The sequence below is a fragment of the Salvia hispanica genome, chromosome 3 (assembly GCF_029641045.1).
Source record: "Salvia hispanica isolate PSC_SH4W2 chromosome 3, Shi_PSC_v1, whole genome shotgun sequence".
NCBI lineage: Eukaryota > Viridiplantae > Streptophyta > Magnoliopsida > Lamiales > Lamiaceae > Salvia > Salvia hispanica.
Genome location: NC_142694.1, coordinates 59,662,306 through 59,686,838, shown reverse-complemented (window position 1 = coordinate 59,686,838; position 24,533 = coordinate 59,662,306). Strand labels below are relative to the sequence as shown.

Here is a 24,533-nt window from a genome sequence, read left to right as displayed (position 1 = left end):
TTATTTAAAATTATACGAGTAAATCTTTAAAAAAGTGTATTCTATTTTATCAGCGTATATATCTCTATTTAAACCCTTATTTTGTCTTTATCTAATCCTTATTCAAAATTACATTCCTTGAAAAAATATTGGTCCATGAGGGAGAGAAGTTGTAACTGAAATTATATACCTAAAAAGCAACATCAATTAACTCCATTCCTATCTATATTCTGTCTTGTTATGAAATAATTAATGTTTCATGGGAAAAGGACAAACTTCTTCATCATGTTAACTCAATGCATACTCAGATTTCGTTGAAATGCTTGAGTTGTAACTGCCATGCAAACATATATCCCAATGCAACATTATTATTATTAATATAATGGTCTCTCTCTTTTATATACGGACTGTGAATTATCAAAGTGTTATGTTTTGCTCTTTCCCTTATTATGTGTCCCATTTTTTTCGTTTTCGTTCATCCCTTATTAATTGTCTAATTTTATTTTGCTACTTTTGATCGTGAACCTCACATTCCACTATAATACACTTTACTCACATTTCATTATAATACTAAAAATACTTTTTCCAATTCCATTTATTCTTTCAATTCACTTTTTTTTTTTATGATTTCTAAAAGCATGTGGTGGGTCGAAATAAGACAAATATTGACGGACCGAGAAAGTATTTAAATACATTTTAGCCATTCTTTTTAATTTATAGAAAATATAGTTGTTAGTAAGATCTACTCCACATCACATAGTAGTATATATTCAATAAACATGCGCACGAATATACACCCTCAATGTGATAAAGAAAGTAAGTAACCATGTAGTCTGTATATTTACACTCACCATTCCTCCAACATAATATATCACTATATCATAACATAAATCTTAATATCAAGAATGTAAATTAGATTACATCTTAAACATAGAGATTATATTAATATTGTATTAAAGGAGTAAGACAAATGGAAAAATATACTATCAAAAGATATGTCAAATTACATGATTTTTTGTTCTTATCTCATCATCCAGTAGCAAAAAGAGCCATGCTTTCAAATTAGAGTGGAATATTAATAAGGTAAGGTAAAAACCATCAAAGTAAGGTAAAAAAATCAATAAATATCGCTGGAAAAAAATGAATTGTTGGTAACTGAATTTTAATTTTTATACTCTAGCTATAGTTTAGCTTTAAAGATTAAAAATATAAATTGAGCCCAAATCCTTTTCGTTTATTTTTACACGTTAGTATTTAGTCTTCGTATTATAGTTTGTATTATAGTTTCTTGTACTTTAGTAATTTTATTGTTAGCTTACGATTATATACATTTTACCGTTATTTAAGTTAGGAGTTTTTAATTGCATTAACTTTGTAATTTATTAAATTTAATTATTACAATTATAAATACATTTTTTCTTTCTTTTACCTATTGTTATTTAATTTACGTATTTTATTTTTATATCATCCTATTCATCATATTGGGTTAAAACATATTGGGCTAAAATAGGATAGTTAGGAATTGTGGACTAAAATAGGATATTTAGGAATCTCCGTTTATGTCGTTATGTTCAGTATTCTTTCATGATAGAGTATGAGAAATAATCATTTATTGCTTGACTGTTGCGGGGTGACCTTTTCTATATACACATTAATTCCAAAATAGAAAGAGTATATTGTCGTTATATGTCGTTCGTTGACCAACGACTTTTCTAACCTACAAATTTGTTAGCTGACAAATGATGGAATATCATTAACCGTTGCCGAACGAAATATTTGTCATAAAAGTAGTTTCGGCATTTGCATCGTTATTAGTTGGTTGTATCGAGTACTCATTGTACACACTCAACGAATCTAAAATAAAAAATATAAATAATTTATTAATTTTAATACAAACTATTTCACTGTTTATACCATTATAAATTATCGAGTAATCATTATACACATGGAACGAATCTATAATAGTACATAAATAATTTATGTCTTTTAACATACAAACTATTTCATTGTTTATACTGTCATATATTATCGAGTAATCATTATACGCACACAACAAATTTATAATAGAAAATAAATAATTTATATCTTTTAACACACAAACTATTTCATTTGGTAGAAGATATATAGGTACACATTGTTTAACACCCTCATTAAAAATACTAGAAAAATCATTTATTTAAAATTATACGAGTATATCTTAAAAAAAGTGTAGTATATTTTATTAGTGTATATATCTCTATTTAAATCCTTATTTAGTCTCTATGTAATCCTTATTCAAAATTATATTCCTTGAAAAAATGTGGGTCCATAAGGGAGAGAAGTTGTAACTGAAATTATATACCTGAAAAGCAACATAAAGTTACTCCATTTCTATCTATATTTTGTCTTGTTAGAAAGTATTTAATGTTTCATGAGAAAAAGACAAACTTCTTATAATGTCAACTCAATGAAATTATACACTATTACTGCAGTAAAGAAAGAAGTAAGAAACCATTTAGTCAGTATATTTAAACTCTCACATTTCCTCTAACATAATATATCACTATATCATAATATAAATCTTAATATGAAGTATTTCAATTAGATTGCATCTTAAACATAGAGATTATATTAAAAGGAGTAAGACAAATGGAAAAATATACTATCAAAAGATATGTTACATGATTTTTTGTTCTCATCTCATCATCCAGTAGCAAAAAGGCCATGCTTTCAAATTAGAGTGGCATATTGCATTAAATTCCACTTAGAAAAAAATGAATAAAAACTATGAATGCAAGGTAAAAAGTATTAAATATTGCTAGATAGAAATGAATATTTGGTTAGATGAGTCTTTAGTCACAATAAAATAAAGTATTTGAAGAAAAAAAAATTGTGATATAATTGCATCTGTGCGCAGCCCCTATAAATAAGGGATGAAGCAGCCCCAAAAATTGTGTCCAAGAGAGAGAATTTGCAAATAAAATCAAACTGGTTAGATTTTTCTTGAAAAAAAGAAGTAAAAATGGTGGGCACTGAAGCTGCAGTAGCTCTGTCCCTTCATCTGCTGCTGCTTCCGTGGCTGTGGTTGCGATGGCGGCGGCCGCTGAGGTTGAAGTGATCAACACTACCGAGTCGGAGCTCACTAACCTTGAGATTCAAAGTGTTCCCATTCTCGATTTTGATAAGTATGCATAGTTTTTGTTTTTCTTCATTTTTGCTATTTTTGTTTTATGATCTCTCTTTTTTTTGTAAATTGCGTGCAGTGAGCATTTTATGTGCTCTCTCTCTCTCTCTCTCTCTCTCTCTCTCTCTCTCTCTTCCCTCCCTCCCTCCCTCTCTCTCTCTCTCTCTCTCCATGTATATTAGAGTGTTCAGTTTTGTTTAATTAGTGTTTGTGTTTGATCTATCATTTGCCTGTGTATGCATGCACTAACACACTATTTTTCGCCAATTCTTGATATGTTTTTCAGACATTGAGTGCTACTTCAGTGTGTGTTTTCTTTGCTTCATGTGTGCATTTTTCTCTTTATATTTTGACAAATTAAAGAAATATGGAATTATAATCTCAGGGGTGATCCCACCATGTATGAAGCCTACTGGAAATTAATTGGTGATGATTTCAAAATCACCATTTCAGCATCTGAAGCCCTCAGCTACTTCGCCAAACCCAAGAGTTTATGCTGGTATATGCTCCCTAAACTCGAGCAAGAAATCAAGAATCTCCACAATTTGGTCGGAAACGCCGTCGTGGAAGGTCGCCACATCGTGGTTGGGAATGGCTCCAGCCAGCTCATCCAAGCCGCCCTTTACGCCCTGGCTGAACCCCTCGACCCCCCAAGCCCCATCAGTGTTGTGTCCGCGGCTCCCTTCTACTCTGTCAGTCTTTAAATCCTCATCAATTGACATCGATTGTTTCATTTTAGCTATTGTTTGGATCTAATTAAGCCTTTGCTGGTTGCAGTGCTATCCGCAGATAGCAGACTACATGAGATCGGGGTTGTTCAAGTGGGGAGGCGATGCTCATGCTTACAACGATGACAAAGCCTACATAGAGATGGTCACTTCACCGAACAATCCTGATGGTGAATTAAGGGGCCCTGTGTTGAAGAGAGCCAATGGAATGCTCGTGCATGATCTTGCATACTACTGGCCTCAATTCACGGCCATCACAAATCCAGTTGACCAAAACATCATGCTCTTCACCATGTCGAAATGCACAGGACACGCAGGGTCCAGGATTGGGTAGAGGACCTAAAAATACATTGTTTTCATGGCATTAAATGACATTGTTTATATGTGGTTGGTTTAAAAAAAAATTTCTTTTTTTTATGTGAAGGTGGGCGATAGTGAAGGCCTGATGTGGCGAAGCGGATGGTAAGGTTCATGGAAATCAGCACCATTGGGGTGTCCAAGGAGGCTCAACTCAGAGCTGTCGCCATCTTAGAGATGATCTCCACCAACAGTTGCCCGAGTAATTTCTTCGAGTTCGGGCGGTGTGTTATGACTGAGCGATGGACGAAGCTGCGAGAAGCTCTTCAAGGAACTGATGTATTGCAGGTCCCTGACTTTCCTCCTAAACACTGCAACTTCACACAAGACTATAACGAATGCCATCCTGGTAAAAAAACATCTAGCGATTGTTTTGATTTTGTACATTCGCATTGGTGATCGATATTGTATGATATTATCTATTTTGAACAGCTTATGCCTGGATGAAGGCCCAAGAGGGAGTCAACCTAGAAGAGGTAATGGAAGAGGAGAAAATTCGAGTACGAGGAGGCGGGACTTTCGGGTGCCCCAACAATTATGCTAGGGTTAGTATGCTGGGCAGGGATAAAGACGTTGATTTGCTTCTAAAGAGGCTTCCCTCCATTTTTAAACGTCTAGCTCTTTGTACCCTTTGATCGTAGCTTACATCTGTTTCAGCCATGTGGCGTAGAGGTCTCGGTGCTTTGGTGTTTTGTGAGTGCCAAAAATACTCCTCCAAACTTAATTCAATAAAACCCTTTAAAATCTTAATATTCAAAGCCATACGTCACAATAAGTACATAATTCTATCATCAACTCTCAAATTGTCAATTATAGTTAAATTTCAAGCTTGAAATAAACCACAGTTACAAGTTCATAGTTTAGTTTAATTCAATAAAATCACTACACAACCAAGTAATAATATCCTAGAGATATTATCTATCCCAGAATTCCCCTCATCACAACTTTGCTCTTATAGTACTAAATTGGTAGAGTATTACAATGAAATCCAAAATTTCAATGACAAAATTGGATGTTATATATGTATATCAAACTATGAAATCTCACTCACCTTGGTATGGTAGAATAGAATGGGGTAGAAATGACATTCCTTTGCTTGGTAGTATTTTCTTTTCTTAGAAATCACTATGCCATTCCACATGGAAATAGTCATTCCTTCCCATTAGCTAAGGAATGACCATTCCATTCCATTTTATTCTCCATTCTTCTAATTTTAAAATTTAATAAAATTATACAACATATTATCTTATTACTATGCTGAGGGACTTGGTGTGAGCGCCTCTTATTATTATTTTTTTAATCGATTTTTCCAATGTGAAATTCTCTCATCTATTCAATGAATTTGTGTCTTTTCTTCATGCCGTTTTATTCTACAACAGTCAAAATCACACCTGCATAACTCTCCGTTTTTTTCCGAATTGAATCTCTATCCAAATCCCCAGCCCTTGTATTCTTTCCCCTACAACAAATTACTTCGTCATTGTTCTCCACCCTCTAAAATTCAGGGCTTATAAATTTGAAATTTGGAGTCCGAATTTGGGATAAGTCCAGGAGAGGAGATTGCAGTGATGAAATAGAAACAATCAGAATCATCGGAATTTTGAAAACTAAACAAAACATACGGCCAGGTCAGTTCTTCATTGGAGATTGCAGAGATGGAAGCGACAATAAACGATGATATGTTGTGTGATTTCAGTTTGGAGAGAACTAACAGAGAAATAATTTGAGTTTGTATGTGATAAAAATTCTATTGGTGAGATTTGGATTGTCGTAGAAAAAAGTTCATGGAAAATTGGAAATGTGCAACAATGAAGAGAAAGATTTCAGATTGGAAAATGGGTGGGTCGAACAACTGTCGAAAATATAGTTATGCATAAATGAATTGATATGATAGAAAATTCACTGGATTCATTAAATTGGGGGATTGTCAAAATCGAGAAGATGGGGAGGATTAAAAATAGATTATTGGTGAATGATAAGGCTAATTTCATTCATTGATTATGGAGATAAATTCTGTGATTTCCAGGGTCTAACAAGGTTTTATAAGTCAAGTGTGTAAAGAAATTGTCAGATCCAGGAAGAAGGAGAGGATCACCTGGAGAAGTAACCTGGCAGAGAGTGAGTAGAAAAGAGGAGGAGTTTACCAGACGAAGGAGCATCCGAAAGGAGGGCAAAATGGGAAGCACAAGGAAGAATCTAGAAGCTCCATCCCTTATAAATAAGAGCACACACCCAACATGAGGGGATCCGTGTTTTTCACCATCAGCTCTTAGCTCAGCCTTTCGCATTCTCTACACACACTGTTTAGGGGAATCATTCTAGGGGTTTACGGTTCAGAAATTTATCGGTCGTTGTGTAACACCGTCTCCACGAGAGGCGAAGATACAATCTCTTTACCTGCTTTCTGTTTATGTTTCTGGATTTTCCGAGACTTTGCTGTTCGAAATTCGGTCGTATTTTGCTCAGTTTCTGTTGGATATTGCACTACTTGTTATGGAATTTGTTGCTTTGGTTTCGTTTTACGTTATAGTTGCATTTTCTGTTTACTTTTGATGCTTATTGGTGATTGATCTGAGTTTGAAGTTTAAATTGCGTGGAGATTTGTAGTTGATCGGCTGAATTTGGTTAAATCTGTGAGATCGGAGATGGAATTAGTTGTGGTTTGTTGTGGATGGCTTGGATCTGGAGTGGATGAAGCATCCAGTGTTTGGATCTGTTCACGCATGCATGGTTCTGATGTTTAAATTATGTTTTCTTGTTTACCTCGTCTAGTAATAGTAGATCTGCTTTAGTTTCGGTAGTTGATCGCATTAATCGGTTTAATTTAGTTTACCCTATTTCGATCTTGCTTTGCTCTGTTTTTTTTCCCTCTGCATTTCGTGATTAAAGTTTAAAGAAGACGATGTCGCTGTTAGTTAAATCTTCAGTTAGTTAATCTGCAGCTTTTCTGTCGTATCATGTTGTTTTGGGAAATGGTCCCCACGTTTTGCTTTTCCTCTGTCTAGGTTAGTTTTAAGAAGTCATTTACCAGGTCTAGTAGTCATTTCAAACACGTCTGGTCATCATTATGCATGTTCTGTTATCTTTGCCTAGATTTAGCTTTTATGATATAGCATTTCATTTCCCAAGTCTAAGAACTAAATCTCAACCCCAAAAATTGCGTGGCAGCAGCGAAAAATAGTTTCCAGGTCTTTTAACATGTTTACTTACACATCCGTCTCTGTGGATTCGATCCCTGCTTCCCTGTACTAATCTTTTAACATAGCGGGTTGAGGGTTTTGAAAGGGGAAGGAAGTGATTGTGTGCCCAACGACAGGTAATTCGAGGATTCTCTGAGTTCCTAGACCCAATGTCTAGTGGATTCTCTGGATCTGGGAAGTTCAAATTTGCACAGTAACACACACTCTCTTTCATCTACATTTCAGTGAATAAGATTAAACTGCTTCGATTCTGCCAGTTAGAACTAAGATGTGAAAATGAGTAAACAAAGAAAAGAAGGGGTGCTCACAAGCACTCACACTCAGTCACTCAGCATATCAAATCTATTATCTTATATTATATTTAAATTTAACATCATCCAATTTTTTTTTTTAAAAAAACTAAATTTTTCGAAATTTTAATAATTGAAAACACACACACCACCACCCCACGTACACACACACAACACCACACACGTACACACACAACACCATATATATACACACACACATATGCACACACACTCCATCGCACATGTACACACATATACCACCACACTTGCACACACACACACACATATGCACACACGCACATCACCACACATGTACACACACATACCACCACACGTGCACACACAACAACACATACATACACACACACACATATCACATATGCACACACATGTACATGAAAATAGTCTCATATTGCCGTTTAGGGAGGTACAAAAAAATAGTCTCATTTCTGAAAATGGAAAGTTTCTCTCTTATGCTCTAGCTACTTTTTTTTCCTCTTACTCAACTCTCTCTCTCTTACTCACTAACACACACACACACACATACACACTTTACCCATTTTTTCTCTTTATCCCTTATTTTACTAATCTCATTATAAATAGTCAACAAATGAGACTATTTTTTCAGATGAGGGGTACTTAACTACTATAAACTGGACACAAGATAATTCTCTTATGGTATATTACCTTCCTTTTACTAAATTCAAGATTTGTTCTCAATCTCAATCCATGGGATTTATTTATGTGACTCTCAAAAGGTTAATTAAGAAAATAAAGACCGTTGGAACGAAAAAGGTAGGTTTGTTGGTTGTGGCGGCAAAACATCTTGGATGTATGGAGTCAAGTGTGATGTCATAGTTAAGGCCAGGGGCGAAGATGGCAGATTGGATAAAACCTAGTGTGTTGTACCGGTGACTGTATGAGTGGAAATGGTCGATGGTGGCAGATAATCGGAAGTCATTGTTTCCTTGGCAGCTGAAATGGTAATTATCTCCTCATTGCTCAAAGCATAAATTTGTTGAAGAAATAAGTCAAACAGTGATTTCTGAATGGTTGGCTTGTTCTCCTTCGCCTTCTCTAACGCTCTCAAACGTGCATCCATGTTTTTGGTCACCACTAACCGAAAAATTTTGTTAGAGACAAAAGGTAAGGAAGGATGGAAATGAACAATAAGAACATAAAATAATTAGATATAAATTGCACTGCATTTGCTAACAACAGAATTATCTGAAATTCAAATATAAAATATGAACATTATACATTATACTCCATCTGATTTGATCCGACACATATTTTAAGAAATGTAATAGAAAGTGAGTTGAAAAAGTTAGTGGCATGTGAGACCTACTTTTATATATTAGTTTTATAATAAAATGTGAGTGAGAATGAATTAATGGAATATGGGGTCCACGACAAAAAATGATAAAAGTGAAAATTGACAAATTTTTAGGAACAAACGAAAATGAAAATAAGTGACAAATTTTCACGGACGAATGGAGTACTCCCTTTTTTTTTTTTTAACTACACAATAGACACAATCTGACTCTACCATATGATTAAGCAATAGTAAAATTTGTTTTATTTTGTAAGGACCTTTTTATAAGTGGTCTCTCTATCTCATATACAAGTATGGAGTACTTGTTAGATATTCTTTTGTATCTAAAGAATATGCACTTTGGGCTTGACACGGGTTTTAATGTAAAATTGATAAAGTAAAAGAATGCTACATAGAAAAAGTAATTAAAGTATTGTTAGTGGAGAATGGGTCCCACCTCTTTAGAGAGAAAAGACTTTCTAAAATTAGAAAGTGCATATTCTTGTGGGATAAACTAAAACGGAAAGAGTGCATATTCTTATGGGATGTAGGGAGTAATTGTTAAACATCACCTATTCAGGAATAAAAGTTGTATTTGAATATAATTTTATCCCCTTAAGGATTAGGTTGATCTTTTTATCAAATGAGTAATATGATTAAATATGATATCCTTTGATATACTATGATTATGCAATCATGATTCTTTAGAATTTAGTAAAATTATCTTTAATTATTTACATTAATTTCCTTACATTTAGTTCCTTTTGTTAATTTATTTGCCTATATATAAGTCTTATTGTCAATTTCAATGCTAGCTTTTTCTGGTAATTTTAATAGACAAGATTTAGAAACTTTAGTTTATCTATTTTAATAGACAAATCGCGCAGATTGGGTCATTATCAGGTGAACCAAATAACGATTTGACCCAATCTAACTCGAACACAATCGGTTAAGGGAGGAACTGTCAATTCAAACACTAACACAACCTATTACATGCAAGCTAAATATGATCAGCGCCCAACATGAATTCCGTTAACGACAGAATATAATATGGGTTGACATGACACAATAACAATACAATGATGTCCCAAACCTGACATTGCACGATTAAACATGATCTTCAAACCTAATTTGCAAAACAAAATTCATTTTACATTATTTAAACCTGATTTATAAGAAATTAAAGAATTAAAGTAGAGCATATTTTTAAAAAAGTAAACAAAATAATGGAAAATAATGCTCGCTCCGTTTCTTAATAATAGAAATTCTTTCCTTTTGTGGTCTTTTACCTAAAAATAGAGACTTTCTATTTTAGGATGGACCCACAATCCACTAATACTTATTCTACTACGTTTTCTTCTCATCTCTCTTACTATAATCATTTTTTTCTTCCTCTATGTTACTTTTCAAAAGTTACTATTTTTAGGAAACAGGGGGAGTAATTTTATTTCATAATGGGTACTACATCCAACCCAAACTCAACCTAAAATTATTGGGTTCTTAACGGCCCAAACTCAACCTAAAATTATTGGGTTCTTAACGGGTCAACTGGAGGTTCCGCCCAAACCCATTAATTTCATGCGAATTCGTGCCGGATTATTGTATCGTGTAAAAATTTATCAGCCCTAAAAAAGAGATATCGTCTAGTGCTTGTTTGACTTTATTTATAATCCGTTTTGAACAGCTTACGCCTGGTTGGAGGCCCAAGAGGGCACAAACCTAGAGGAGTTGTTGTAGGAGGAGAGTATTCGAGTGCGAGGAGGCAGGACTTTCGAGTGCCCTAGCAACTATGCTAGGGTTAGTGAAGAAAACATTGATTATTCTCATAAAAGGGGAGTTCACAATATACAAACAATTTATCAAATTAACAATAAACTAGAAAAATGTTTTTTTAGTATACATGTTCAAAGATAAAGATGGTTGCTCAAATTTGAATCTTTGTTCTATTCAAAATGTTCAAAGCTGCCATGACATGAACCCTAGCAAGAGTATTTATACTAGGAGTCCTAAGGAAGCAATTAAAATAAGTCTTGTTCAAAAATCAAATATCCCGTTCAAAATGCCCGACCGGGCATTTCCTTATTCTCGCGAGAAATTGCCAAAAAGTACATGACGCCCGACCGGGCATTTTCGACAACTCATTTCGCCCAGGTCGGGCGCTACTTCTGGAGCCATTGCACTGCTTTCGTAACCAGGCTCCGATCGAGGCGTACAAGGTACCCACGCAAAGCTATTTTGATGAAGAAGAAAATGGTGGTCTAAGAAGAGCATTTGAACACCATCTTGATAGGCAGCTTGACGTTTGAAACAAACCCCAACTCCGATTTGGCTCATTGTATGTCTTCCCATGTCATCGCCTCTGCTTGGTCTCGTGGCATGGTCTTCATTCTGGTATCCCACCAAAAGTCAGCTGCCTCAGTTAGTTGGTGGGTCACACAAATCATTCGTTCTCTATCATTGCATCCCAAAATCGCGAATATGCGCTCTAGCGCGCGGATCCATGATTCGGCCTTGGCCGGTTCTCCCAGTCCGTCAAACATAGGTGGTTTATGCTCTAAGAACAGCTTCACTATTTCCCGATCAACCGGGGGTGGGGGAGGCGGCGGTGCTGGAATCGACCGCATTACACTTTCCTCATTTGTGGGCTGAGGCGTCGGTTCACGGTTATTGCATCTCGGCGGCATTCTAATTTATCAACAACACACAGATTATTCTCAAAATTTTAGCAACAGTCACGTGGTATAGTCGATAAACAAGGTTCATGGGACGATTGTTTTAAAGTATATGACAAAATGTTCTCGCAACACAAGATATCAAAAGCAACATCAATTAACTCTATTCCTATCTAAACAGTAAACTTGCAGGTATTTTTAGTGTTAATAAACAGTGCATCAGAAAAAGCAACATCAATTAACTCCATTCCTATCTATATTTTGTCTTGTTATGAAATAATTAATGTTTCATGGAAAAGGACAAACTTCTTCATCATGTTAACTCAATGCACACTCAGATTTCGTTGAAATGCTCGAGTTGTAACTGCCATGCAAACATATATCCCAATGCAACATTATTATTATTAATATAAATGGCCTCTCTCTTTTATATACGGAGTGTGGTTTTTCAAAGTGTTATGTATTGCTCTTTCCCTTATTATGTGTCCCATTTTTTTCGTTTTCATTCGTCCCTTATTAATTGTCCAATTTTATTTTTGCTAATTTTGATCGTGAACCTCACATTCCACTATCTATTTTAGTAAATCTTTACAGTCCATACATCAATTTATTTACCACTTATACCACTATAATTAATAACTTAAAGTGGACCCCATGATCCATTAACATTAATTCCATTACATTTTTCTCTCACTCTCTCTTACTTTACCAAATTGTGCATTAAAATCCGAGCCGTTTCAAACCTTCCTATTTTTAGAAAACGAAGCGAGTATTATAGAGTAATCGTTATACAAACATAACAAATTTATAATAGAAAATAAATAATTTATATATTTTATAAAACAAACTATTTCATTTGCCAGAAGATATATTGGTACACATTGTTCAACACTCCCATTACAAATACTAGAAAAAATCAATTATTTAAAATTATATGAGTACTTCATAAAAAAAGTGTATTCTATTTTATCAGCGTATATATCTCTATTTAAATCCTTATTTTGTCTCTATCTAATCCTTATTCAAAATTACATTCCTTGAAAAAAATATGGTCTATTATGGAGAGAAGTTGTAACTGAAATTATATACCTGAAAAGCAACATCAATTAACTCCATTCCTATCTATATTTTGTCTTATTATGAAATAATTAATGTTTCGTGGAAAAGGACAAACTTCTTCATCATGTTAACTCAATGCACACTCAGATTTCGTTGAAATGCTTGAGTTGTAACTGCCATGCAAACATATATCCCAATGCAACATTATTATTATTAATATAAATGGCCTCTCTCTTTTATATACGGAGTGTGGATTATCAAAGTGTTATGTATTGCTCTTTCCCTAATTATGTGTCCCATTTTTTTCGTTTTCATTCGTCCCTTATTAATTGTCCAATTTTATTTTTGCTAATTTTGATCGTGAACCTCACATTCCACTATCTATTTTAGTAAATCTTTACAGTCCATACATCAATTTATTTACCACTTATACCACTATAATTAATAACTTAAAGTGGACCCCATGATCCATTAACATTAATTCCATTACTTTTTTCTCTCACTCTCTCTTACTTTACCAAATTGTGCATTAAAATCCGAGCCGTTTCAAACCTTCCTATTTTTAGAAAATGAAGCGAGTATTATAGATTAATCGTTATACAAACACAAAAAATTTATAATAGAAAATAAATAATTTATATATTTTATAAAACAAACTATTTCATTTGGCAGAAGATATATTGGTACACATTGTTCAACACTCCCATTACAAATACTAGAAAAAATCAATTATTTAAAATTATATGAGTACTTCATAAAAAAAGTGTGTTCTATTTTATCAGCGTATATATCTCTATTTAAATCCTTATTTTGTCTCTATCTAATCCTTATTCAAAATTACATTCCTTGAAAAAAATATGGTCTATTATGGAGAGAAGTTGTAACTGAAATTATATACCTGAAAAGCAACATCAATTAACTCCATTCCTATCTATATTTTGTCTTGTTATGAAATAATTAATGTTTCATGGAAAAGGACAAACTTCTTCATCATGTTAACTCAATGCACACTCAGATTTCGTTGAAATGCTCGAGTTGTAACTGCCATGCAAACATATATCCCAATGCAACATTATTATTATTAATATAAATGGCCTCTCTCTTTTATATACGGAGTGTGGTTTTTCAAAGTGTTATGTATTGCTCTTTCCCTTATTATGTGTCCCATTTTTTTCGTTTTCATTCGTCCCTTATTAATTGTCCAATTTTATTTTTGCTAATTTTGATCGTGAACCTCACATTCCACTATCTATTTTAGTAAATCTTTACAGTCCATACATCAATTTATTTACCACTTATACCACTATAATTAATAACTTAAAGTGGACCCCATGATCCATTAACATTAATTCCATTACTTTTTTCTCTCACTCTCTCTTACTTTACCAAATTGTGCATTAAAACCCGAGCCATTTCAAACCTTCCTATTTTTAGAAAACGAAACGAGTATTATAGAGTAATCATTATACAAACACAACAAATTTATAATAGAAAATAAATAATTTATATATTTTATAAAACAAACTATTTCATTTGGCAGAAGATATATTGGTACACATTGTTCAATACTCCCATTACAAATACTAGAAAAAATCAATTATTTAAAATTATATGAGTACATCTTAAAAAAAGTGTATTCTATTTTATCAACATATATATCTCTATTTAAATCCTTATTTTGTCTCTATCTAATCCTTATTCAAAATTACATTCCTTGAAAAAATATGGTCTATTAGGGAGAGAAGTTGTAACTGAAATTATATACCTGAAAAGCAACATCAATTAATTCCATTCCTATCTATATTTTGTCTTGTTGTGGAATAATTAATGTTTCATGGAAAAGGACAAACTTCTTTAAAATTAATGCACACATTAAAATTTCATAATATATTTAATAAAATGAGCAAATGTATCATTACATACAAGTTTGCTTAAGACATCAGTACTTGTGTTTCCATTCTAAGACACAAAACATGAACTAAATAACTGAACACGTGATGGGCACTGTCCATCTTCCTTTGTCTAGGAAAATGTAAATTGTCAGTTTACTAACATGTTATAAAAATAATTATGAAATAAAATATATATAAGAAAGAAAATATTACCAATTTAGCTTTCACTTGTGCAAATGACGTCTTTCCGGTTCTTTGATTCATTGACTTCTTTGCTCGAGCTTTTTTGTTCTCTTACTTGTACTCTAATAGCAAATAAAAAAAAGTGAATGCATAGCTTAATTAAATTATCAATATATAGGGAAGATATACGATAAACCTGTGCATCTTCTGTTTCCAGTAAGAAAGAAGTTGAATCCATTGCTCTACTAGAACTCTATCATCACGGTCGTGTATTATACATTCAATAGGTACGTCAGCCCAATATCTTGTTTTCAGATGATACTTCCAATTTATCCACTTAATCACGATGGAGATCAAAATCGACTTCTCAGCAATAATGGGAACATCAAATCATAACTACATTACACAAAACCAACCAATATTAAAAATATGAATATAGAATTGACAAACATGTAGTCATTGAAAAAGGTAGAATTAATTCAAAAGTATAGGTCAGACAAAAAAAAAACATGATAAACTAAATAACCTTAACTCTTTTAAGGATTATTACCTTTACCATTTCGAGCATCTCAACTTTTTTTTCCCTTTGGCATAACGTGCCAATTTTTAACATTTAGCGGACAATGCTCACTATTTCTTTCTATCGGACCTAAAAAAAGGGTAAGCTTACTATATTATATTCACCACCTATAGGTTGACCAAATTCATTATATTCAACAAAAATGGGTGGTAGATTTTGTGGGCGACCCCAAATATCTGTCAAATAAGTAGGGCCTCTAATTTTAGCTCCAGATGCATCACCTTTAGGCATAAAAACCATAATATGATTAGTCCATACATTAAAGAGTTTACGCAGCTTATTATAGTGCTTAATTGCTCATTACCTTCCTCATGTTCTTGTTCGATGCCAATACTAATATCCCTTATCGGCAATGGTGGAACTCTCTCATGGCTATGATCTGAATGCCTGACCGTGTTCGAAGCTTCTTGAAGAATATTTTCGTTGTATGTTCTTCTACCCACTACAGTCCTACTTGTGAAGCCTGCACATCATTATAAAAAACCAACTATGTTTTATTGTGAATGCTAAAAACAAACTATAATTACAGTGAACTCCATATCACCATTTGTATAATAAAAATTCTAAGGACTGAGTATTATTTTGAATGCTAAAAACGAACTATGTTTACTGAGAACTCCATATCACCATAATATGCTAAAATTCTAATAGCTTAATATTATTGCGTAAACACAAAATCATAAAAAATGAACTATGCTTCAGAATCTCATCAAGTTATATACAATTACATAAACATTAAATAACTAAAACCTATGAAACTGTTTTTATTGGTGGACACACATAGGCATGAGGGAGGGCTTAAGCCCTTCCCAAATATTTTTTTTTTTAAATTTTATGTTGTATAATATTATAATTTTGTTAATAATTTGTGTGAATTGATGTGCAAAAGCTCCTACCAAAATAAAAAAATATAAGGAAATAATTATCTCATACAAAATATGAATATATAGCGCCTACCCTGACAACTGTGTCCGCCACACTTTTTACGTTCACTAATCAACCTTTGTTGTGACATATTGTGTTCGTCTTGCAGCCGAACATTTGTCTTACATTTCCTCCGTCCTTTAGAAGCCATAATTGCATACATTAAAGGGAAACATTACACGGACAACCTGACTCTAATTAGTAAAATTAACATAACTTTGACCATTGTGCATGATAAGTCTGTCATTTCATCAATCACTTGGGTGGGAATGCAACAAAGTAACTTTGTATTTAGATGTATAGAGAGTGTTGTGAATACAAGTAAAGCTTATACAATCAATTACGTCAATTGAACAAACATATACAGAAATTTCTAAATTTCCCAAATATTACTCACCTTATAATCGAATTGGAGTCTATAGATCTCAAAGAATATAGAATGACAATAACTCTTTCTCTCCCTCCGTCTCACTCTAAGTGGAGCATTTCTAATTCGGCACGAGATTTTATGCAGTGTTGTTTTTGTACTCCCTTCCATCCCTGAAGAGTATGCACTATTTCCTTTTTCGTCGGTCCCCAAAGAGTATGAACATTCCAATTTTGGAAACTCTCTTCTTTCTAACGAGTGAGACTCATTCTCCACTAACAATACTTAAAAAACTTTCTCTATCTATCTCTCTTACTTTACCAATAATACATTAAAACCCGTGTCGAACCCAAAGTTCATACTCTTTGGGAAAGGAGAGAGTAAGTAAAATGGAGATAATAAAGTAAGAGAGAGAGAAGAGTAGAGAGAGTGATGTTTTTATATTTAGAAATGTGTCACTTAAGGTGGGACATCCCAAAAATGTGTCACTTAGAGTGTGACAGATGGAGTATTTAATATGTGAAGTGAAGATAATAAAATAATAGAAAGAGTAAAGTAAGAGAGTGAAGTAAGAGAGCGGTTAAAGTAGTAGAGATAGTGTTTGAAGGGAAGGGGTTTTAGTATTAGTGGGTTAAGTTTTTTGACGCCGCTTCATTTCCAACCACTCATTTCCTCTCGCTCAAGTCAGAGCCACTCAGCTTGATCAGCCCGAACCTCTACCGGATCCACTCACCCGCATTTTGTAGGTGAAACAGGCGGGAATAGGCTGGCTTGATCAGGTCGGATGCCCAATCAGCTTTCAAGAAGAGGGAGAACGAGAGTGGAGAAAGCCGAGCGATCAAAGGGACCACACCAAATGAGGGTGTTAGATACAAAGCTCGGCTAGTTGCAAGAGGGTTCACACAGGTTTAGCTATTTATACAATAGTGTTGTGCGTTAGGGGTTTGCAAAAAGGGAAAAAAAGGTAAAAAAAAAGGTTATGCAGGTTATATAGGCAGGTTTTGTTTATCGATCGAACTAGAATGTGACACCATTTATTTGGTTAAAACTAACCGAGTAAGGGGTATTACAGGGAATATGGCTGAAAGGGCTATAGTTGGTGATCTTGGTCTACATGAAGAGCAAGTCGTTGTGTTCTGTGATAGTCAGAGCGCTATTTGTTTAGCCAAGGATCAGGTCCATCATAAGAGGACCAAACATATTGATGTGAGGTATCATTTTCTGAAAAATGAGAAGAGAATTGAGGTGACGAAAGTAGGTACTTACTGATAATCTTGCTGATATGTTCACCAAGCCGGTCCTGCATAACAAGTTTCAACATTGTTTGGACCTGCTTAACGTCATGAGCTGTTAATTGCCCGAGGAGCCCAAATCTGAGGCAAGCTATTCGTCTGGCATTGTAATGATGAAACTAAAAACAATCTGAATAATATTTGTTTTTCTTTTCCTGCCCGTGAACGTAGCCAACAGCGTTGGTAAAGCACGTAAGTTTTGTGTCTTTTTACGTTTCTATTTGTCTCAATTACACAATTTCTCTATTCTGTCACAACACACCCCTTTTCATCCTTCCCTTCGACCGACAACGCAGACACCAAGCCTTGCTAAATCAACATGGCTCGCATCTTCATCCTCCAAAGGCCAAAATCATTTTTTCCCGTGAATGTCTCCGCCTCAAACCTAGAGGCCATCGTCTTCGCAAATTCCCTTCCCAATTGCAATTTCAGATCCGCTTCAAGAAATGCACCAACTTCCCATAGATGGCACCTATTTGTTAGAATAGATATGTGCTTGAGCTAGAATCGAAAAAAAATTGCGAGTGCGAGAACGAGATGAATGTTATTAAATCAAAGTTGAGCTTAAATTTACAATGAAACGAAGAAGGGAAAAAACTAACTCAAAACATAACAAACAAACTATTTAAACCTAGCTTGATCCAACAACCCAAATTAAAAGTCCCAAACTAATCCTTCATCTAACGGTCACCGAAGTACGACACTCAAGTGAGCTTCGTTCTTCATCTTTTGATTCAGCTCATGATCCAGTTGAGCTATCATCTCTCAGGTTGATAAAGTCATTGTTGAATATAAGTAGACCTATTGTGTTTGGGCTCTCATTTATATCACTGGGCCTGACCCGGATGTGTTTAAATGATTTGTGGTCCAGCCTAACTCATTAACTTACCTGTCTCAGCCGATGGCCGCCACGTCTTACCTTCACTCGGATCACTAACACCCGCCGTTGGATCTATGGATGTGTTACTTCTATGAGTTAAGTGTTTCTCCGCCGTTTAAGAGCATCCGCAACGCGGGCTCGATTTTGGCTCGGTCTCGTCTCGACGAGACGAGCCAGCATCGAGTCAGCGTTGCGAGGCTCGTCTCGTCTCGATGAGACGAGACATCTCGTCGCGCGACGCGACACGGCGAGGCCGGCCTCGAGCTGGCGAGACGACGCGCGGGCCCACGTGGCGCGCGCTAGAGCGTTGCGTAACGCCCACTCGCGGGTATGACGTAATAATTTTTTTTTTTATAAATTCGAAAAATTCGAATTTAATAAAAAAATAAAAAAAAAATTCAAACGGTCAAATGACCGTTGGGGACCAAACGGTCGAATTTTCAATTTTTTTTTTTTTTATTCTTCTATAAATATACTTCATACTCCATTCACCATTTTACACACAAACACAACTCTCATTCCTCATTCCTCTTCCATTTTACACACAAACACTACTCTCAAATTGTTGAAAAAATGTCCGGTGATGGAAACTCCAGCGGCGGCGGCTCCGGCAGGCGGCGCTCCGTCGGGTTCAACTTGAACTCGTTCGACGATTGGGCGAGCATGTACAACTATTTGGGTACTCCCGGTTCGTCGCCGGGCACCCAAGGCTCGACCACCCCGCCGGCGTACCAAACACCACATTTTGATGTGGATGCATACTATCGTCCCTCCCCCCCCAGAGGTACGGGCAATCGCCGGGATTATCCCAAATTCTGGAGATTTTTTTGGCGCCTGATCGCAGTTTGCCCGACTGGCCAATCGGTGGAGGCTCCGGCTCAGGATCCGGCAGGATCAACCTCAGTCTAGGCGTCAATGCCGAGGAGGAAGAGGAGGCAGCGGCTGCAGAGGTTGGTGGAGACGGCAGCCGGCATGCATACAGCCAAGCCGAGACGTTGGCTCTGTACGACGCTTAGATCAACGTCTCGTACGATCCTGTCGTCGGGAATCAACAATTCCACAAGTGTTTTTGGCTAAAAGTCACCGAACTTTACAACGCACGAAGGCCGACGAATACCGTTCCCCGCAACGTGAAGATGCTTCGCAGTCATTGGGACCGAACCGACAAAGATGTCAAAAAATTTTGCGCGATATACAGGGGAGAAGAGGCGAATTATCAGAGCGGAGCCAGTGGAGCCGACATTCTGAGAGCGGCGTTGCGGGTCTTCAAAGACGACGTCGGCAAAGATTTCAAGCTTGTCGATGTTTGGTCGCAAGTCCACCACCTTGACAGGTGGGCTGGCGGTGTCGAGTCGGCCTCGGGCTCGAAACGCATGAAGCGCACGGCGCGTGGCCACTACTCGTCTAGTGATGGCGGCGAAGGCAACACCTCACGTGAGGGCACGCCAACCGATGATGTATGGGGGTCTTCTTCCGGTGCACGACGTCGGCCGCAAGGGACCAAGGCGGCGAAGGCGGCTAGAGCCGGGGGGAGAGCGAGAGCGAGAGGGATGGGCCGCGGCGGACCAAGCCAGGTGGGCGAGAGCTCGGGCTCCGGCACGGGCACGGGCTCGCACACCCTAATGTCCATGTACCTAGTCGCCACGATGGCGGACCTCTAAAAAATGAATCCTGGCCAAGTTGCAACCCATATGGCCGGAATTGAGTATATGAGAGCTCAACTTGGTATAGTTGTACCGCCGACTTCGGGGGATGATGATTCGCCGGCGGAGTAGTTTTTTTATTTTTTAGGATTTTAAATTATGTACTTTTTTTATTTTTTAGGATTTTAAATTATGTATTTTTTTTCTATTTTTTAGGCTTTTAAGTTGTAATATTTATTTTATTTTAATGAAGTGTGTGTTTATTAGTTGAATTTGTTGGAATTAAAAATAAAAAATGAAATTGAATGAATAGTTAAGAGATGGTTAAGAGATGGAGGGTTGCAGGTGCTGTCTCTTAGTTAAGAGATGAGTTGAAAAGTACAGTGGGGCCCATGAATAGTTAAGAGATGAGACGGTTAAGAGACGGATAAGAGATAGCGTTGCGGATGGCCTAACTTTACTCATTCTATTCACTTCTCTCTCTCACACTCTTGGTGATGATTTGCTCTCCCTTCTCTCTGCAATCTTTCTCTAAGGCAATTTCGCTGGTTTCTTCTTTCGATATTCGTTCTACACCGATGAATCTCCTCTTTAATGAGGTTTGATCGGTGGTTTCTCTTGCGAAGGTAACCGCTTCGGTTTCCTTTGAGTTTCTGGGTTAGATCTGCTGTCGGCGGTTAGATCTACCGTTGATCGGAGTTGTTTTTGAGAGATTTGTTGTTGAGTGTTCTAGATCTATGAGCTTAGTGAAGGTTCATGTGTTGTGGTGACTGGAACTGGCGGTAATCGGTGATACTGAGGTTTCCAACCACTAAGTTCTATGGTGCTCCCTTGTGATTGTTGGTTAAAGCGTGTGGGGAGGTTCCTAGCCCGGTGTAGTCGTTGTTGCGACCTGAGCCATATCCTAACATCTCTGACTTTGTCTTTTCTTGTTTGTTTCAGATCCGTTAGGATCTTTCCCTTAGATTGCTGATTTGTTTACTAAGTGTGCAGATACTAGTTGGTGGGAGCTGGAGGTTCAATTCAGGTGGAAGACTTGAACATAGCTAGTGTTCCGCTAGCTGTATCTTGTACTTTGAATAACCGTAATCGTGTGTTTCTTTTTTATCTGGCTTATTACCAAATGAGATCCCGGTAATTAGTGAATCGATGGTGGCCTGATCCCTATAGTCATAATCTATACTTATAGCATATTTCTATCCTTGAATTCACAACCTTGGAAAACCTAAATGTCTCACAAAATTTCATCGCTGGGCAAACAACTAATTTGAGAGAAGCATTTCCACGTGGCACCAATTCTTAGCCATTAGATCTACAAGATCTTATCTGGAAGTGCCACGTAGAAATTTATTTTATACTTCCTCCGTCCCAAAAAAAATAGACTAGTTTTACCATTTCGGGTCGTACTCCAAAATTAGATAAAGTCTATATATAAAAAGTTTTTCAACAAATAATAATCCTACATGTCATTTATAATGTGGACCCCACAATCCACAAACACTCATGCCACTTCTTATTCCTTTCTCTCTTACTTTAACAACTACACATTAAAATATGTTCCAATTACAAGTTTGTCAATTTTTCGGGACTGAAGGAGTATTAATTAATTCAAAAAGGGCTTCGTCATTTTTTATACATAACAGTTTTCGTGATTCTCGCAATGTTAGCACGGTATAGTAATAATGTCAACTCAACGCCTTGAATATATCAACTAAATTTGTTGACATTGGTGATTGGACATGCGATTGACATTATATATACACGAAGTTGACATCAGTAAACCCTAGTTTTACAAATTCATTAGAATATATATTAATTTAAATGGTATTTCCCTTATATCGGGATTGTTAAAGTGTGTTAAAATACTTGTCAGCCACTCTATATATATAAAACATATTCCCTTCGTTCCATCGAAGATGACCCGCTTTCCTTTTTTAGTTTGTCTCAACCAAGATGACTCATGAGTAAAAATACGAACAATTTTATTTCTACTTTATTCCCTTTCTATTAATTTATTTTCTCCATTCAACACACAAAATTAATTTGTATAAAATCATGTGCCGCCCAATGAAAAGGTCATCTTCTTTGGGATAAATGAAGTTATTGTTAGTCAGTTTGACATAAAAATATATATAATATATATTAATATATATTTTACTATAGACATCACATGTATTACATCAGTATGTATTCAATGAACATGCATATGTTAAAAGAATGTGAGAAATACTTGTAGACTATCTAAACTCTCACATTTCCACTAATATAATACCTAGATCAAATATAATAATGCAAATCTTATAAATATCAATTATTTAAAATTATATTCCATAAACATGTTGTATCCAATTTTATTATTTTATATATACTTATTTAACCCTCAAAAGTGAGAGAAAGTGTAACTGCTATATGGAAAGTAACATTAACTTCTGTATGCCTTCTTACCTAGATTTTGTGCTCTTGCATGTATGCAATCAATAGTTAAGGGAAAAAGACAAACCTCTAATTTGTTGAAAACCTTGAGTTGTAGCTCTACCTACACATATTCCAACACATTATTATTATTATTATTATTATTATTATTATTATTATTATTATTATTATTATTATTATTATTATTATTATTATTTCATATTTTTGAATGTTGAAGTATGAAATTGTAATAATTAATAAAAGAAAAGAAAATAGAAACTCAATTAATTTTAAGTGAGTCATCAATAACTAAGTAAATTAATACAGTACAAGAAAATATAGTCACACTACAAATTAATTAGAATTTAAATGGTCTCTATATTTTATTATATAGGAATTGTTAAAGTGTGGGTATTATTTAAGATACTTGTGAGACATTCTTTACATAGAAAATATAATTGTAAATAAAGAAAGAAACCATGCGGTCTGCATATCTAATTAAACTTTCGCATTTCCATCAATACAATTAGATCATGAGGTATACAAATCTTAATATCAAGCATGTAAATCATATTATATATTAAATATAGAGATTATATTAATATTGTATTAAGAGAGTAAGACACATGTTATAATATAAGATCAAAAGATATGTCAAATTACATGACCTTTTGTTCTTATCTCATCATCCACAGCCTTTTCTTTTCCCTAGCAAAAAGAGCCATGCTTTCAAATTAGAGTGAAATATTTCATTAAATTTGCAAGTAGCAAAACAAAAACCATCAAATTAAGGTAAAAAAATCTTCAAAATCGCTGGAAAAAAAAATGAATCGTTGGTAACTGAACTTTAATATTTATACTCTAGCTATAGTTTAACTTTAAAGATTAAAAATATTAAATTGAGCCCAAATCCTTTTCGTATCATTTTTTCACGTCAATGTTTAGTGATACGAATCCGGGTAGCTAAACCAAAGAGAGTTAAGTGAAAGAGGTGACAAAGAGTCAAGCCGCAACTTGGATCAGATTCGAGCAAAGATTCGCCTATCCATATGATGTCCAAATGCTCGTCAAAGACCACCATTGTCTTCATCGTCGAAAGAGCTTCGCGTGCGTATCTTGCACGACTCAATCGGAGTTCGGATGAGGAAGTTATGGTCATTTTACGAAAATCGCGCAGTCAAGCAAAGGAGGCTCCAGAAGGTTCACGCGAGCGGGTGTTTTAATATATGAAAACACCCGACCGGGTGTTTTGTGCCGGGAAGAATTCAAAAGGCGGGATTTTGAATTATTTGAAGTGCCTTATCATATTCTAACCCTAGTTTGAGTGACTTTTCATCTCCCAATCTCCCACATCTATAAATAGGGCCTTTTGTATTTTTTGTAAGAGATTAGAGATTAGATTGAGTTTAGAAAAAGAGTGTCTCCTTTGTGAGAGTCCCTCCCCATGTTGGGTGAGATGAATGTTTGGAAAAATCCATGGCCGGGCTATGGTTACTTTGTGGTTAGCCCGGGGTTAGCCACTTGGTAAATTCACAACTAGCACCATGTAGCTAGTGGCGGAGCTTGAGTGAGAGTATACCCTAGGGGCGGAGCTCGA

General features: G+C 35.4%; 1 pseudogene; it reads left to right on the top strand.

Moving 5' to 3' along the window:
- Positions 1–3,534: 3,534 nt before the first annotated feature.
- On the top strand, positions 3,535–4,956 carry LOC125210498 (tryptophan aminotransferase-related protein 2-like; annotated as a pseudogene).
- Positions 4,957–24,533: the final 19,577 nt, after the last annotated feature.